The 17,816-nt window shown below is 43.5% G+C and overlaps 1 protein-coding gene across 3 annotated transcripts in view; it reads left to right on the forward strand.

The window, feature by feature from the left end:
• Positions 1-681: 681 nt before the first annotated feature.
• The window catches only part of ccdc186 (coiled-coil domain-containing protein 186), a 124,765-nt gene continuing 107,630 nt past the window's right edge, over positions 682-17,816 (forward strand). For all 3 annotated transcript variants that reach the window (XM_070876599.1, XM_070876600.1, XM_070876601.1), the window contains exon 1: positions 682-1,008. The gene's annotated coding sequence lies outside the window, so the exon portion shown is untranslated. The remainder of the gene's footprint in view (positions 1,009-17,816) is intronic.

Here is a 17,816-nt window from a genome sequence, read left to right on the forward strand (position 1 = left end):
ATTTTTTCAGGCGTGTTTTTAGGCAGGCCATAAAAATGGCGATATTGGCAAATTTTCTGCCACTGGCGATAGCGCAGAGTTGCCCGTCGATTGATGTCATAAAAATGGCAAAAAAATGGGCTGCCGATAATTTTTAACTGCTGAATTTTCTGATCAAGCGCTAAATTTTGTGCAACTCGTTTAGCGCCAAAAAAAAAACTTTTTCAGCTTCACCATGGCGCTAAACGGGCACAAACCTGCCGAATTTCTAGCCCATTAAAATTAATTTATGATCAAGTGGGTGACAATAGGTCGAGTTGCAAAAACGATCACTTTCCAGTGCAAATTGAGTTAAACATTAAAGTAGCTCGAGTCCAAAGCCATTGTTCAAAAATAAACACATGCATTAATAAATGATAGTTACTAAAATAATTAACAAATCTAGTAACAAGGGCAACCCCTCAGCGAAATCGTGTCGATAGACAAGCCTGCTGTGAGTGTGAAAAGCACCAATAGTTGTTACTATTGCAGTCAACCGCCTGGCAGGTGATTGGTTTAGGGCGGAAGGCGGGGGGGGCTGTCTGGTGACGTCAGAGCGTCGGCGATTTCCGATTGGCTGGCATGTTGGCAGGGCGGATGACCAGGAGGCGGGCGAGCGGTGATTGGTCGGGCTGGTTGGCAGGGGGCTGGTTGGCAGGAGCCTGGCTGTGTGGTTACGCCATATTTGTTGTCGTGTCAGGGTCGGAGCTGCGGCAGTGACAGCGAAAGCCAAAGGCGCCGGAGCTGCGGCATTTTTGTGTTGTGTGTTTCCCCCCCTCCCATCCCCTCCCCCTTCGTCTTACCTTGAGAAGCGATTTTGGGCCCGAGCGGTCCGGGGTGGAGCGCCATTGATATCTAAACTGGAGTTGGGCTCGGAGTTAGCTGCCGCAGTTCATCGGACTCGGGGGACGGGAGAATGGTGCAACACTGAGGCCACCGGGACTGGGGCCGGGGCTGGATGAGGCGCACACGGGCTTGGATGAGTTTGTGGTGAGTCCGGTAAAAAATGCATTTGTTGGTGTTTTTCTCTCGCTCTCCCTCCCCATCCTTGTCCGTTTCCTGAGGAATCCGGGGCCGCTAAACAGGCTGCAGGCCTGTGGTTGCACCTCCTCCCTCCCTCCCATTCAGCTCTCCTGGTCTTTTTTGGGGAGGTAGATTTGGTACCTGACGCATCTAAAGGTGTCTTGCCCGAGTCTTTTTGTTGCAGCTCCTCTTACCGACACCTCATCTGTCATTGTTCAGGTGTGTGTGTGTGTACATACGATCCTTTAACTACTGCACCACGATTATAAAATCATTATACTAATTTCATAACCCCCCCCCCCCACCCCCGTATTGTTGTCTTAATCTGGTTTTATTGCATGTTTAATGGCCAAAAAGTTGCAGTAGACGACGTGACTAAAATATTTTACACACGATGTTGTAAATGTCAGTATCGCAGATACGGTCAGTTTTGCATTCCTGCCATTTAGCGAGAAGACTTTCAAACCCCGTGTATTGTATGTGATGAGATGTACAATTCGGAATGGGTAAGCAATGGAAGACGGAATAGTCCAAGGCTACGTTCTAATCGAAGCCAGGCGTACTAAACGAAACACTGCACAGCGTACTGCAAATAATAAATGATACTTGTCTGGCTATAAGGATATAAATCTTATCAGTATTACTTTCCTGTGGAGTAACAGATCAAAGTTCGTGTCTCGTTATGTTCAAGATGTGTTTTCTTTTAATAGTGATATATGTATTATGTACCAAAAGGTATGTCTGGATTCTAAGCAGGACATCAAAATGGCAAAGACACATTTCGAATTAAATATGGCAAGACAAGTGGAACATAGTATTTTTGATGTTTTAACACAGTACGTTAAGAGAAAAATAAAAAATAAGGGATGGAGTGTCACAAAGTGGTATCAGGTCAGGCCATGACAACAGGCTGCAAAAGTGTTAAGTATGTTTTTTTGCATCAGCCTTTACCAAGGAGGAGACAGGTAACTTATTGATCCGGAAAGGGAAATAGAGGGTGTTGCAGAGGTAAGTTTGTGACTGTGACTCAGTTCACATTATGACTGGCATGGTTGCCAAACAGCTATGCAACCTTAAGCTACATCAATCTCAGGGGCTGGATAAGATGCATCTGAGAAACATAGAACCCGTAAGGAAATAAGGGAGGAAATTGCAGGAACCCTGGCACAAATCTCCCAGGACTAGAAAAAGGCAGATATTACTCCCACTTAAAAAAAAATGATGACACAGGAAACTACAAAGCCCTTATTAGAGATTAGATCATGGAACATGTTAATAGAAATAAGATCATCAATGGTCACCAATACGTATTTATGAACAGGAGGGCTTGCCAGTCTAACTTACTATGTTGTGGGTGTGACAAAGGAGCTTGATGGGAGTATGACAGTGGATGTGGTATACTTGGATTTAACTAAGTACTGAAAATAAAGAAAGTGGAAAGATTTTATAATGGATCTGTCAGCCATTGACCAATAGAACCCAGAGGATGGTGGTACAGGGACCATCATCAGCCTGGGAGAACGTTGCCTGTGGGTGTCTCTGGTATCTGTTTTGCGATCTCTTTTGTTTAATATCTTTACAAAATGATCTGGAGCTCGGAGTCACAAATGCAATGGCTAAATTTGCAGATGATACAAAGCTCATGAAGGTGATAGACTCCAACGCTAGGCAGGAAAAGGTACAGGATGATATGATTATTCTTGGAAATTAGGCAGTCAGGTGCCAGGTGAAATGCAAAGTGCTTTCCCCATGGGGACAAACATCCAAGAAGGGATTGTTACTTAAATGAAAATAAAATAATGTACATGGAAAATGAAAGAGATCTGGTGATTCTGATTGATGATAAATTGAAGCTATTACAACAATGCTTGCTGGCAGTGAAGAGAGCAAATCCAATGTTGGGATGTACTAAAAGGCCAATATTGAGCTGAAGTGGTGAGGTAATCCTGCCGCTTTATAAATCATTGGTGTGACCGTGCTTAGAATACTGTGTACAGTTCTGATAGCTACAGTACAATGCAACTATTGAAAGAATACAGAAGAGAGCAACCAGAATAATTGAGGGGATGGAGGGATCGTATTTGAGGAGCGATTATGTAAATTCACCATGTTTTCAGTGGAAGAGAAAGGTTGAGAGGTGATATGGTTGCTGTTTTTATTATTCTAAAGGGACTAGATAATGTAGACCATGACGAGCAGTTTCACCTTGTCCGGAACAGTAGAACCAGAGGACATAGCCAGCACTTGATGTGGGTTCATTTCAAAACTAATCAGCGGAAACTATGGCCCCAAGTTTCCACATGATTTGCTCCTGATTTTTAGGAGCAACTGGTGTAGAACGGAGTATCTTAGAAATCGGAATTCTCGTCATTTAGTTTGCTCCAGTTCTAGTCAGTTAGAACAGTTTCACTTTGGAACAGAATTTTTTTTTCAAAAGGGGGTGTGTCCGGCCACTTATGCCTGTTTTCAAAGTTTCGTCAGTGAAAACTTACTCCAAATTAACTTAGAATGGAGTAAGTGAAGATTTTTGTACGCTCGCAAAATCCTTGTCTACACTTTAGAAAATCAAGCGTAGGTTACAAATCAGGCGTAGGGAATGGGGGGGGGTTTAAAGGGAAGTTTACAAACATTAAACACTTCAGTTTTACAAATAAAGAGCCATCATCAATAATAAATGATAAATACATCAATAAATCAACCAATAAATCAATCAAAAAAATTTAATAAATAATTTTTTTTTTAAATCAATAAATAAAACATTTTCTACTTACCGACTGCAGCACCGGGAGCCCTCCAACAGCGTGCTGGGATGCACCCCCAGTGTGTCTCTGTCAGTGTGTCTATCTCTCTGTCTGTCTGTGTGTGTCTCATTCTCTGTCTGTCAGTGTCTGTGTTTCTGACAGCGAGGGGGGGAGCAGACGGAGGGAGGGGGGGATAAGGGGATAAAGGGGAGATTGGGGGGGGAGAGGGGAAGGAGATTGGGGGGGGGGGGAGAGGGGAAGGAGATTGGGGGGGTGGGCAAAGGAGAAGGGGGAGAGAGGCTTAACTGGCAGGGCCCGTCCCCAGCACCAGATTTACAGGTAGGTGGCGTTGGGTTGGGTCGGGGGGAGCGCGGGTCGGGGGGGTGGTGGGAGGGAGGTCGGTTCGGGTCAGGTGGAGGGAGGTCAGGTCGGATCCAGTCTGGGGGCAGGCAGGAGTCGGGACAGTGTCCGGTCCGGAGGCGAGGCGGGGTGGGTGGGGAAGCGGGAGTCGGGTCCGGGGGCCGGGGGAGTGGAAGCAGAGGTCGGTGTCGGGTCCGGTCCGGAGGGGGGGGGGGAGTGGGAGTCGGGTCGGGTTCAGTCCGGGGGCGGGGGGGGAAGCGGGAGTCAGGTCCTGGGCGGGGGGGGGGGGAGCGGGAGTCTGGTCCGGTCCAGTCCGGGGGAGTCGGATCCGGTCCGGGGGGGGGGGGGAGCGGGAATCGGGTCGGTGTCGGGTCCGGTCTGGAGGCGGGGCGGAGGGTGGGAGTCAGGTCGGGTCCAGTCCGGGGGCGGGGGGGAAGCGGGAGTCAGGTCGGTGTCGAGTCCGGGGGCGGGGGGAATCGGGAGTCGGGTCGGTGTCGGGTCCGGTCCGGAGGCAGGGGGCAGGAAGCGGGAGTCGAGTCGGGTCGGGAGGTAACAGGAGCTGGCCGTGGGAGGAGCCTTATTCACGCAGCCCCAGTGAGGCCATTCGGCCAGTGCTAGGGGCTGCGTGCTTCAGCCCCTCCCACACAGTTTTGGGCGCCTGGAGCTACTGCACATGCACGCCCACTGTAGCTCGCATGTGCAGAGGTCCCGGCACTGATTTCAGCGCAGGGAACTGGCTCCGCCCCCTACGGCTCCTGCTGCGCTGCGCCGAGGGCCAGAGGACCTGCAGAGAGCTGGAGAATCTGGAGTTTTTTTTTAGGCGCACTTTGTGATGCGAAAAACGGGCGTCCAGGTCGGGACTGCGCCGTTCTAGGCGCGGCTCGAAACTTGGGCCCATTATTTCAGTGAGCGAGTGGTAGATCTATGGAACAGGCTCCCTAGGACGATGGTGGAAGCATATAGTATTGATTCATTCAAATGCAAATTAGATTGCTTTCTTTCAGAAAGTAATATTTTAGGATACAGTATATGTGTAATTTGAGACACAATATATGGTAAGTGTAGGATGCTTGGGCGAACAGCTAACTTATGATGTATGGTTCCCAAAGCTTTCTATCACTGGTGTTTTCCTTGCCACGTGTCTGGGTCTGTTGTAGACGAATTGATCGAGATTGACTGCCATGATTAGTCAACAACTCCATTTATCATTGTATCCTGCAACTATCAGGATGCTCGAAGGTGAACTAGACATATCTTGATTTTTTTTGTCTAGAAATATCTGTGTTCTTATCTAACATGATTGTAAAGACTTGGGCATTCTGGCAGAATAGTAACATTAATATTCCTTGTGTTATGAATGTCAAAAAAAATCCCATTTGTTTTATTCTCAGTATACTACTGGTGTTCGAGAGCATGAGATAAAATGAGAAAATTTCACGAGATTCCTTTACTTCCTCCTCCCCCACCCCACCATACTATAAGTATATAGAATAGATTCACATCAGATGCAGTGAATGCTGTATCAATTAACTCAAATCCCTTACAAGGAACTGTTGGTTGCAGAGATGTTAAAACATACAAGCGATCATTTTGGTGCAAGTTTTTAAACTGGAATCCTTGGACCATCGTCGGTTCTGTGATGGGATTCTAGGAGTCTCCAAGGTCATCAGATGTCTGTGTTTTTCTGTACTTGCTGACTTGTAAATATGCTGCATTCTGTTGCTGTATTCTAATATAAATGTCTTCTGAAATGTTAGCATTCTTTTCCTTTTGAATAGCTGACGTTTTCTTTTGGAAGTTAGGCCTCGGGGAATCAGTATTTTTAAGGGCTCCTTGGGTGTGTGTCAATACTTGCAGGGGTTCTCCATGTATAAGTTTGAAAGCCACTGGTCCAGGCCTGTTTGGACAGTTGGAATATCATTTTTGGAATTTTACTGATGATGCAAGTTGTGAGTGGCATCTTGGAACTTTTGCTGCTTTTTTGGGTTTGAAAGTGTTGTGACCTACAGTTTTCCACTGTCTTCGCATTCCAGATTCATTCTTTATATTATGATGGCATTGCTAATTGTAGTGCTGACTTCAGTGGTAATGCTATAATGTAAAAGATGTGGCACTGGAGCTGCTAGATATGTCAAGAAGTGTATCACCAGAGGTTACAATGTCAATTCTCCACCCCACACATATATTTATTTCATTCGTTAGCAATTTCAATCACAACACAAGCCAAACGTCCTCCAACATTTCCTGTTCGAGAGCTCTCCTCATTTCCACCTTTTGCCCAATTCATCTTCCTTCTCATGAATCACAAGTTTACGTCCAAACAGCTAATGACACTGGCTTTCCACTGGCCACTATTTTTAGCCTGAATAGCCTAGCAAATTGTGTTTTGGGTGCTGGCCTGGATAGACCTTTTCCCAACATCTGCAAGGTGTGTATAACTCGACAATTAAATTTTCAATCACAGCTTTTAAACTGCACCACTGTATTTGGTTCTCTGTAGTCATTGGCTTTCTGAAATCTATTTCCTAATTTAAATGGGCTGAGTTGCAGAGCATTGGGATCCCAGCACATTGTATTGGTGATCCTGCAACACAAGCGTCTCTAGAATGGCTATAGCCTTCTGTATGTATCTAAATACCCTAAAGCTAAGTTTGAACGTGTGGTTTCTTTTAAGTTTGAAAGAAAGACGAAATAATTTTATAAATCAAATTTTGTGAGATCAGGATGTTCCAAAGCACTTTTACAGCCAATTAAGTGCCATTGGCGTGTAGTCTCTGTTGTAATGCAACAGCAACTTTGTGCACAGTAAGGTCCCAAAAACAGAAATAAAATAAATTACCAATTAAGCTGTTTTATATTAGATAAATATTGGCCAGGACACTGGCAAAACTTCAAAATGTAGCATAGGATCTTTTCATTGAATCATAGAATGGTTACAGCACGGAAGAAGGCCATTTGCCCGTCGAGCTTATGCCGGCTCTCTAAGAACACCTCAGCTAGGCCCTTTCTCCGGAGCCCTGCAATTTTATTTCTTTCAGGTACTTGTACAACTCCCTCTTGAAAGCTGTGATTGAGTCTGCTTCCACCACCCTTTCAGTCAGTGCATTCCAGATTCTAACCACTTGCTGTGTAAGAAAAGTTTTCCTCATGTCGCCTTTGGTTCTTTTGCTAATCACCTTAAATCTGTATCCTCTGCTTCTCGACCCTTCTGCCACTGGGAACAGTTTCTCTCTATCTATTTTACGTCCACTTGAGAAAGCAGATGGGGTGTCAGTTTAACATCTCATTTGAAGATGGCACCTCTAACAGTGCAGCATTCCCTGAGTAGTGCACTAAAGTGTCAACCTAGATTATGTGCTCAAGTTTTTGGAGTGGGAGTTGAACACTCAACCTTTTGACTTGGGTGAGAGAGCTACCACTGAGTCAAGGCTGACATCTAAGTTTGGGGACATTTTAAAACTTTGCACAAGCTGCCAGCTCTCTTTAATTGGGACCCCCTGCCTCCTTGGCCTCTGTGGCTCTGGATTGGAATTATGATTTGCTGAGCCTCCCACTCTGAAAGATTGTGCTTTTGAGCCTTCGAAATACTGAAGCTGTTTACATCATGACTGGCTTCATGATCAAGGTTATCTTCTTTTTGAAAAAAGTAGGCATGAAATGTACTTGTTGGATGAATAATGAAGGTAAAGGGCATTGTAAAACTAAAACTAAATCAGGGGAAATCTGTGATTATGAAGAATGTGCAAGGTTTGGTGAAACAATAAACACACATGTAAATATTATTCTGCACTTTCTTCTCTTTCTAATCTCGGAACAAATTGTTGTCTTTTTAAAAATTAAACTTGTTTTGTGGTGCTAGCAGAGACTCCATTGTATTATTTGGAGGATTCATTTGGAAAGAACCTGATATTCTGTTACATCCTGCGTCAGTTTGCATCATCACTGTGTAGCATTGGAAAGAAGGTGACAGGAGAAGTCAAGATAAACTAGTTTTGAAATTGGAAAGCAAAGAACTGGGTGGGTATGAGTGGATTACAAGGCATAAATGCAATTGACCGGTTCTGATGTGGTCATAATTAGCAAGCGTCAAACCTGAACAGTTTTCTGGGCACCTTAACTTGAACATTCTCTACAATAGCGACATTAATTATGCAAATTACAGCCTCTCTTCCTGCATCAGTAGTTGTACTGACCTTTTGTACTTTGAACATCAAAGGGAGCAGGCAGCATAACTGCAGCTTTCAGCTTGCATTCTTGTTCATTGGAGAACAGCAGAGTATTGCACACCTATGGCAAACACACGGAGTGCTGTTCGTCAATCTCCGACTGCCAATGAAATATTAATAATTGAAAAAAGCTAACGGGATAATCAGCTGTTTCCAATTATCAGAAATTGAATGTTGGTACAGCAGCAAAGCAGTTTAAAAACTGGCTGTTTCCCATTTGCAGTTACTAGCAACTGTACAAAGTGATCTCTCTTTCACATGCTGTCACTGGCAAAACTTAGTGGTAACACTATATAATGTAAATGATTTCTGTATAACTGCCAATGTTCTATTGGATGTAACCCATTCAGGCAGTGCAAATACTGGCAACTGTGCAAAATGATCAATATCATATAAGCATTAGGTACAAAAGTGGTCTGCCATTTTGTATTTTGCTTTTCTGTTTATAAATTAAATTGAAATTTCGTTTTAATCGTTTGCAGCGATTGAAATGACCCATAATCTCTTAAGGTTTCAGAATTATACAGCAGAGCACATTCAAGGGTAGATTGTACATGTTCTGACAAAGAAATGGGCTTGATGAACTGAAAAGGATCCCATGCTTTCCAGTTAATTCTTATGTACAGCAGTTACAAAGATTTACAACACATGATTGTTTTACTGAGACTGAAAATGTTTTACTGAGACAGAAAATTTGAATTTCATTTTGTTTATATGGATTTCGAAATATATTTATGGATTGGAAATAGCGATGTAATTTATTTCCAACTTGCTGGATTTAAAATGCACAAGTGACGCTGAACGGATAATAGGAAAATGATTTAATTTCTGTTTCATTTGCCATTTTATCAGCAGTTTTAATATTGCTACTCCTTGAGAGCTCAGTATTTGTTTGCTTTGCGTGGGCACAGATCTAAGGAACCATTAGAACTGACTGATTCTGCTGAGTGAATATACTTTGTTATATTTAAAAATGAGCTTTTATGATGGCCAATCAGAGGAATTAATAGAAATCCACCCTTCTTTGAAGATCACAGTTGGGTTATTTTGGAAACAATATATTGCTGTATACTGGGAAGTCACTGGGATGGATAAAATGCTTTTACATTGCTCTGGGTTCGAGTGTGGCACCACTCTCTACGATTTACTCTCCTTCCACCTGACTTAATTCTCCAGCAGAAACCCAGTGGCACAACACCCACAAAACCTGCGGCTCTGCTGCTGCAAGAATGACGCAAGTCTACTGTCCAGTTCTGACGAAAAGTCATCGACCTGAAACGTTAATTCTATTTCTCTCTCTCTATCTCTCTCTCTCTCTCTCTCTCTCTCTCTCTCTCCCTCTCTTTTTCTACAGATGCTGCCTGATCATCTGAGTATTTCCAGCATTCTCGTGCAGCTGACTGCAGGAGAACTGTTGATCAGCAGCTTCTAGTAATGTAAAAACACACACAGCTGTCTCCAGATAATTGCACACAACTGATCAAAGCATAATTTCAGTGTAACTAACCACATTGAACCTAGTGGTAGTGAACTATAAATGATGTACCAAAATATTAATACTAGTGGAAGATATTGAACTAGCATAAATGGTAGTGCCACCACTAAGAATTATAGTAAAGCCAATTCTCAATTACTCCTACTATGTAGAATTACTAATCCAAATGCCATGTTTAAAAACATCTTCATGTATTTTCACATGTAATAATCATTTCACATTTTAAATGTAATAAGCGTGTTTATTGACAAATTTATATTTAGAGATGGTAGCATGTTTTAGTTATTCAATTAAATGTTTAATATTTTTGTTTGGTTGCTTTTCTTTCTCTCTTGCTCAGAATGAATCGTTGATAATTAGTGTACTGTGGCATTCATTATTTGTAGTTAAGTTTATAAAAATCATGATTGAGGCACATAGCAATTAGTTATTTGTTTTTCAACACTTCACTTTATTGGCTTTACAATAATTCTTATTGGTGGCACTACCATTTATGCCAGGTCAATATCTTCCACTAATACTAATATTTCGGCACATTATTTATAGTTCAATACCACTAAGTTCAAGCAGCTGGTGTGAAGTAACATAGATGTGATTCTGGCAGTGAGCACAATTCTATTATCCAAATATTCAGGTATTTCACTACTAAACAATTGTTTGCCATAAGCTGCTTTACAATTAATTTTACACCGCTTCTTGCTGAAATACAGGACTGACGATGCTTAGGTTAACTGTTGCGTTTTAATCTTCATTGAAGTATTCATTATCATTAGTAGATCAGTAGTGATAAAAGGAAAAAAGACATCGATTTTAGATAATGTCTTTTGTGACCTCGGAATGTCCCAAAGCGCTTTACAGCCAATAACCTACTTTTAAAGTTAGTCACTGTTGTAGTGTAGAAATGTCAATTAGTGTATTAATACTTGCTCTTAAGTGCCTTTCACATGAAACATCTGAGTACTTTCCACAATGTAATTACTTTTTGAGTATTAAGCATGTGGATTAGTTCAACACATTAAGGCCCTGGTCTCAATAAAGTCATCAAGATTTCATACAATAAACTATTATTATTTTTATGGAACAGAAAATACTAATTTATTATACATGATTCCATGTTGCATGGTGATGGGTGGAGTTTGGGGGACATGCATTTACATAGTGGCTAACAAATGATCAAATTTCCCAAGGCATTTTACAGGAGAGCGGATGGACAAGTAGGAAGGAAGGGAGATGACCGTTCAGGTGACAAGAAGCATGTTTAAAGCAGTAATTTCTTGAGGATTTTGAAGGAGGAAAGAGTAGTAGTAATGGGTTTAGGGAGTGTGTACAGTGTGGCTCAGCCACTTTGATGCTGGGTGCTTCCTTACAGTTGAAGAAAAACTGGCAGAGTCCAGTTCAGAAAAGTATTGGGATGCTCGAAGGAGCAGGTTGGTTGTAGTTGGTAGAGGAGAAAGACTGATAGTTGGTTAGAGTGGGGCAAAACAATTGTACGGTATATGATATGAAATATAGAGTAGCTATGTGATGTGCTCCTTGAAATAGCTGTTTATTTTTTCAGAATTGTGCTGCTGTGTCCATGGAAAGTAGTTTGCACATGATCTGTCGAAAGAATGGGCTTGATGGGCCAATTGACCTTGTTATGCTTTCACGCTTTCTGGTGGGATTTTAATATACAGAAGTTTTTAAGTGTTTTATCTTACTAAGGACCGGAAACAGAAATTTGAATCTCATTTTTAGTTTAGGATGTAGAAAAAAAAATCACTTGGGTGAGTTTGCACTGTGGTTTCAACTGACGAGGGGAGAAGGGATAATCGCTTGCATTGTACAGTGGTATTTGCAAGTTGATTTGATGTCCTTGAATCGCTGTGTTGTCCTTGATTCTTTGTCGTTTACGCACAATTTCTGCTGGTCTTTTGATTTCTTTCTTGTCCTTAGTAGCTGAATAGATGGTTCAGAAACTATGGCAGTTGGCTCCTTGTTATATTTCACTCAAGGAATGTTAGTTAATAGTTTTTTTGAAAGGTTAGCAAATGCATTTGGGCATCATTGCATACTTGGTCTGATATCCAGGAAGGAAGCTTTCTCTGCAAGCTTTTAGAAGGCACCTTTTGCACACTTGTGTGTTTTAGCAGACAAACTGTTCCTGTCAGTAATTGGTGTGCTTTTCAGTGGTTCTGGAACCTTTAGATTTAAATTGTGAAAAATGAAACTTATTGTAACTGAGCTTTCCTGCAGAATGTTTGACTAACAGTTACAAGATTAAATAAAACAAATCGTTGCTAAATAATTGAAGCATTCAATGATTAAGAAGGCTGTGTAACACCGAGAATTCTACAATTGAAAAGACATGAAACTATTTCCCCACCCATTGGTGACGCAGTTCAATCCATGTCATAAGATCTTTTCAAATTGCACTATGATATTTCAAACCACACCTTGAGGTTAAGTTGTTTAAGGTCAAACCTTTATGACCGATTTAAAATCTACTGCATCTGTGCATCAACTTGCTCTACTACTGAATGTATTGCAGAATTAATGAATTCTGTCAAACCTGTTGTACAGCTGAGGAAGTTAATTAATCTGCAGTGTTACTATTATGGAGCAAAATATCAATTACTTTCTCATGCTCATGGCATCAATCAGACAGAACAAATGTTGGGAATGTTTCATTTTTGACAAAGTTTAAAGTTATTAGAATTCAGCACCTCCCTGTTCTGGTGAATCTCTCTTTGAGGAAAAAAAACTAACAAACTTTCCAAATCCTAAATCTAAAACCAGTGCTAATTACTTGAACAAGTCTTCTGATTTCATAGAAATCATAAATTCATAGAAACTTACAGCACAGAAAGAGGCCATTCTGCCCGTCGTGCCTGTGCTGACTCTTTGAAAGAGTAGTCCCACATCTCTTTTTTATCTGTAACCCTGTAGGCTCCTCATCCTCAAGTACCTGCCCAACTCCCCTTTGAAAATTACCTTTTCAGGTAAAGTGTTCCAGATCCTGACAACTCTGTGAAACAAATTCTCCTTATCTCCCCCTTAGATATTTTTGCAATGATTTTTGAATCCATGACCTCTAGTTATTGACTCACTCACCAGAGGGAATACTTTTTCCCTATTTACTCTATCAAAACCTCCCAACATCTTGAAAATCTCTAATAGGTCACCTTGTTTATCTTCTCTATTCCAACCTCCTCATAACGGAAGTTCCTCATCCCTGGTAAACCTCCTCTGTACCCTTTCTAAGGCCTTTACATCTTTCCTGAAGTGTGGTGCCCAGAACTGTCCACAATACTCCAGCTGAGGCCCAGCCAGTGATTTATAAAGTTCTAGCATGATCTCTTTGGTTTTATATTCTATTCCTCTATTTATAAACCCAAGTAACCCATATGCTTTTTTTAACCACTTTATCAACTTGCCTTGAAATGGCTGTTAATTTATTGGCAGTTAATTAGTAGGTGAATGGAAATATACTATTGTTTGTTCCAAAAATGCCATTTACAAATTGAACTTGGCAGTAGCTTAATACTATCCCTTTTAAGAGAAGACCGTGAATATTGTCATGTGTGCAAACTCTTTGTATTCACTATGTAACTATGTACGATGTATCACCTGAGGGTGTTGCTGTTGGAGGCCCAGTGGTTTCCTGCCCTGGTGTGCAGGGGATATAAAAGGCAGCCAGCCATGTTCACAGTACAAGGCCTCGTGGAGTTATTTGATGGTAATTGCAGACATAATAACTGGCGACAAGAATATGATTATGGCTGCCTTTGGCACACTAAAAGACTTCGCAGAAGGTGATACTTGGGATGCCTTCACGGAAAGGCTCGAGCAATATTTCGTGGCAAAGACCTGGCAGGGGAGACGGACACTTTGGCGGAGAAGCGCAAGGCTATACTGCTGACCAGTTGTGGGCCCGAAGTCTACCGCCTCGTCAGGGACTTGCTGGCACCCATGAAGGCCAAGGATAAGACATACGATGAGCTGACTGAACGAATTTGCGATACCATACAGCTGACTTCCTACCAGAATTGGAGCTCACTGGCAAGTATGGTACGTAAAATAACACCAATTGTAGGCAGAACTGTTGAACTAATGAGAACTGTACAGAGCAGAGCCTGCTGCTGCTAGGCCGCCAAAGGGTGTAAATGTGAAATCATTAACATAATGCTGGTGTTGCAGGGATAATCATAGGGCCCATCAATGTCGATTTAAAGACTATGCGTGCAAAAGCTGCAGAACAAGGGGCCACCTCCAGCGAATGTGCAAACGTACTGCGACTCACCACGTGGTAGTGGAGTCGGCAGAAGAGTTCCGACCCAGCGTGGATCACAAAGGACAAGCTAGAGAGGCAACTCGGCCCGAGGGAGCAGAGTGCGAGGTGCACACCCTTTCCACAAAAAGTCCTTCCATGATGATAAAAGTCAAATTAAATGGTGTTCCTGTATCCATGGAGCTGGACACTAGAGCAAGTCAGTCAGTTATGAACCAGAAGGCATTTGAAAGGCTGTGGGACAACAACAAAGCACAAAGACCCAAGCTGAGCCCGATTCAGATAAAGCTATGCACTTACACCAAGGAACTGATACCAGTTATTGGCAGTGCGAACATAAAAGTATCCTATGATGGAGTGGCACACGAGCTGCCACTTGGATTGTACCAGGCGATGGGCCAACGCTGCTTGGCAGAAGCTGGATGGGGACGATTCGGTGAAACTGGGAAGGCGTCAAAGTATTATCGTCAGTGGCCAATGCTTCCTGTGCTCAAGTGCTGAGCAAGTTCCTATCTTTATTTGAACCAGGCGTCGGCAACTTCACAGGCGCCAAAGTACAGATCCACTTGGTCCCCGAGGCACGGTCTGTTCATCACAAGGCTCGAGCAGTCCCCTACATGATGAGGAAGAAAGTGGAGATCGAATTGGACAGACTTCAACGCAAGGGAATCATATCGCCAGTCGAGTTCAACGAGTGGGCCAGCCCGATTGTTCTGTTACTAAAGCGCGATGGCACGGTCAGAATTTGCGGTGACTACAAAGTAACGATCAACCGAGTCTCGTTATAGGACCAGTACCCACTACTCAAAGCCGATGCCCTTTTTGTGACATTAGCCGGGGGAAGGCATTCACCAAGCTGGATCTAACCTCCGCTTACATGACCCATGAGCTGATTGAATCGTCGAAAAAGTTGTGTGTTAATGCATGTTAAAGGACTGTTCGTGTACCACAGATGCCCATTCGGGATTCGCTCGGCTGCAGCCATATTCCAAAGAAACATGGAAAGCCTGTTGAAATTGGTTCCACGCACCGTCGTATTTCAGGACGACATCCTCATCACTGGTCGCGACACCTCCGAACAACCTGGAAGAAGTTTTAAGTCGACTAAACAGAGTTGCACTCCCGTTGAAACGATCCAAATGTGTCTTCCTGGTGCCAGAGGTAGAAAGATTGAGTAAGGAAGATTGCAGCGGACAGCATCAGACCCACGGACTCGAAGACCGAGGCCATCAAGAATGCACCCACACCACGAAATATAACGGAGCTGCGCTCGTTCCTGGGACTCCCAACTATTTTGGTAAATTTCTTCCAGAGTTGAACACCTTGCTGGAACCATTGCACAAGCTGTTGCACAAGCTGTTACGCAAAGGAGACGACTGGGCTTGGGGTAAAAAAATCAAGAGGACGTCTTTGAGAAGGCCAGCAACCTGCTGTGTTCGAATAAGTTGCTGGTATTATTTGACCCATGTAAACTTCTAGTTTTAGCATGTGATGTGTCGTAGTACGGTGTCGGGTGTGTTTTGCAGCAAGCCAGTGCAGTGGGCAAGCTCAAATCAGTTGCATATGTGTCCAGAAGCCTATCGAAGGCCGAAAGAGGTGACAGCATGGTCGAAAAGGAGGCTTTAGCCTGTGTTTACAGTGTAAAAAAGATGCACCAACATTTGTTTGGACTCGGGTTTGAGTTAGAGAAGGACCACAAGCCCCTAATCTCTCTGTTTTCGGAAAGCAAAGGCATAAACACCAATGCTTTGTCTTGAATCCAAAGATGGGCACTAACACTGTCTGCCGACGACTGTGATCCGCCACAGGCCAGGCACTGAAAACTGCACCGATGCTCTCAGCCAACTACCGTTGCCCAACACCGGGGTGGAAACGGCACAGCCCGCAGACCTGCTACTGGCCATGAATACCTTTTGATAGTGAAGGGTCACCTGTAACGACCCACCAAATTAAGACCTGGACCAGCCAGGATCCTCTCTATCCCATGTAAAAAGTTGAGTCCTCAATGGAAGCTAGTCAGCAGTTCCTCGAGACATGCAAGATGAGATCAAGCCGTTTCACCATCGTAAAGACGAAATGTCGATCCATTCAGATTGCCTCTTATGGGGCAACTGTGTTATCTTGCCAAAGAAAGGCAGGGAAACCTACATACGTGACCTACACAGCACCCACCCAGGCATAGTCATGATGAAGATTATCGCCAGGTCCCACGTCTGGTGGCCCGGCATTGACTCTGACCTGGAGTCGTGCGTGCACCAGTGTAACACATGCTCCCAGGGCATTTCGACTCTGGTCCTGGCCCTCGAAACCATGGCCCAGGATCCATGTGGATTATGCGGGCCCCTTTCTGGAAAAGATGTTCCTGGTTGTTGTGGACGCCTATTCCAAATGGATTGAATGTGCTATAATGGCATCCAGCACGTCCGCAGCCACCATTGGAAAAACCTTGGCCACATTTGCCATCCATGGCTTACCCGACATTTTTGTCAGCGACAATGGTCCGTACTTCAGCTTGGAATTCAATGAATTCATGACCCGTAATAGCATCAAACATGTCAGATCTGCCCCATTCAAGCCTGCATCCAACGGCCAAGTGAAGCGGGCAGTCCAAATCATAAAGCTAAGCTTGAAACGCGTCACGGAAGGCTCCTTACAAACCCGCCCGCCCCGGGTACTGCTCAGCTACAGGACACGACCCCAGTCACTTACCGGGGTTTCCCCTGCAGAATTACGAATGAAACGAACGCTCAAAACCAAGCTCTCCTTAGTACACACTGACCTCAGTGATCAGGTCGAAACCAGGCGTTATTAGCAAAACACGTACCATGAACGCACAGCTGTATCACGTGACATCACTGTAAATGACCGTGTTTGTGCTGAATTACTGTCAGGGCCCCAAATTGTTGTCAAACTGCTTAATGGTCAAATGTGCAGAAAACATTTGGACCAAACCAAATTACGATTCACAGATAACCAGGAACCACCGGAAGAGGACCTCATCTTCAGCGACCCATCGACAACAGACCTCACTGCCAACCACGAGGATGATCCCACCATCCCCAACAGTCCAGCCCAACCAGTCACGCTGCAAGACAGCAGTGGCCCAACCAACTCACCCAGGCCAGAAGCAACACTCAGACGGTCAACCAGGGAGCGCAGGGCCTTAACCTGTAATCAACTCGCATCAAAGACTTTGGGGTGGAATGATGTCATGTATACAAACTCTTTGTATTCACTATGTAACTATGTACGATGTACCACCTGAAGGTGCTGCTGTTGGAAACCACTGAGCCTCCTGCCCTGGTGTGCAGGGGATATAAAAGGCAGCCAGCCATGCTACTCCTCTCTTTGCAGTCGTATTAAATGGACTGAAGTCACACAGCTCTTACTCACAGTACAAGGCCTCGTGGAGTTATTCGATGGTAATTGCAGAAATAATAATTGTAACATTTAAAAATTCATTTAAACACAGTGAATGAGAAAGGAGTATTGAGTGTCAAATGTGCATTTTCTCAGTTGATATTTTTAAGTGGAAGCAGCAAATTTTACGAATGAGAAATTGCAAAGGCAAGACAATTGAAACCGGTATTTTCAGAGATCTAGTAAACATGCAGCTATGCAGTTTTGGGGTGGTGCCGCATGGAGGTTGTTTACCCACATTATGAGTAAGGGCAAAATTGAAG

The sequence above is a fragment of the Pristiophorus japonicus genome, chromosome 3 (assembly GCF_044704955.1).
Source record: "Pristiophorus japonicus isolate sPriJap1 chromosome 3, sPriJap1.hap1, whole genome shotgun sequence".
NCBI lineage: Eukaryota > Metazoa > Chordata > Chondrichthyes > Pristiophoridae > Pristiophorus > Pristiophorus japonicus.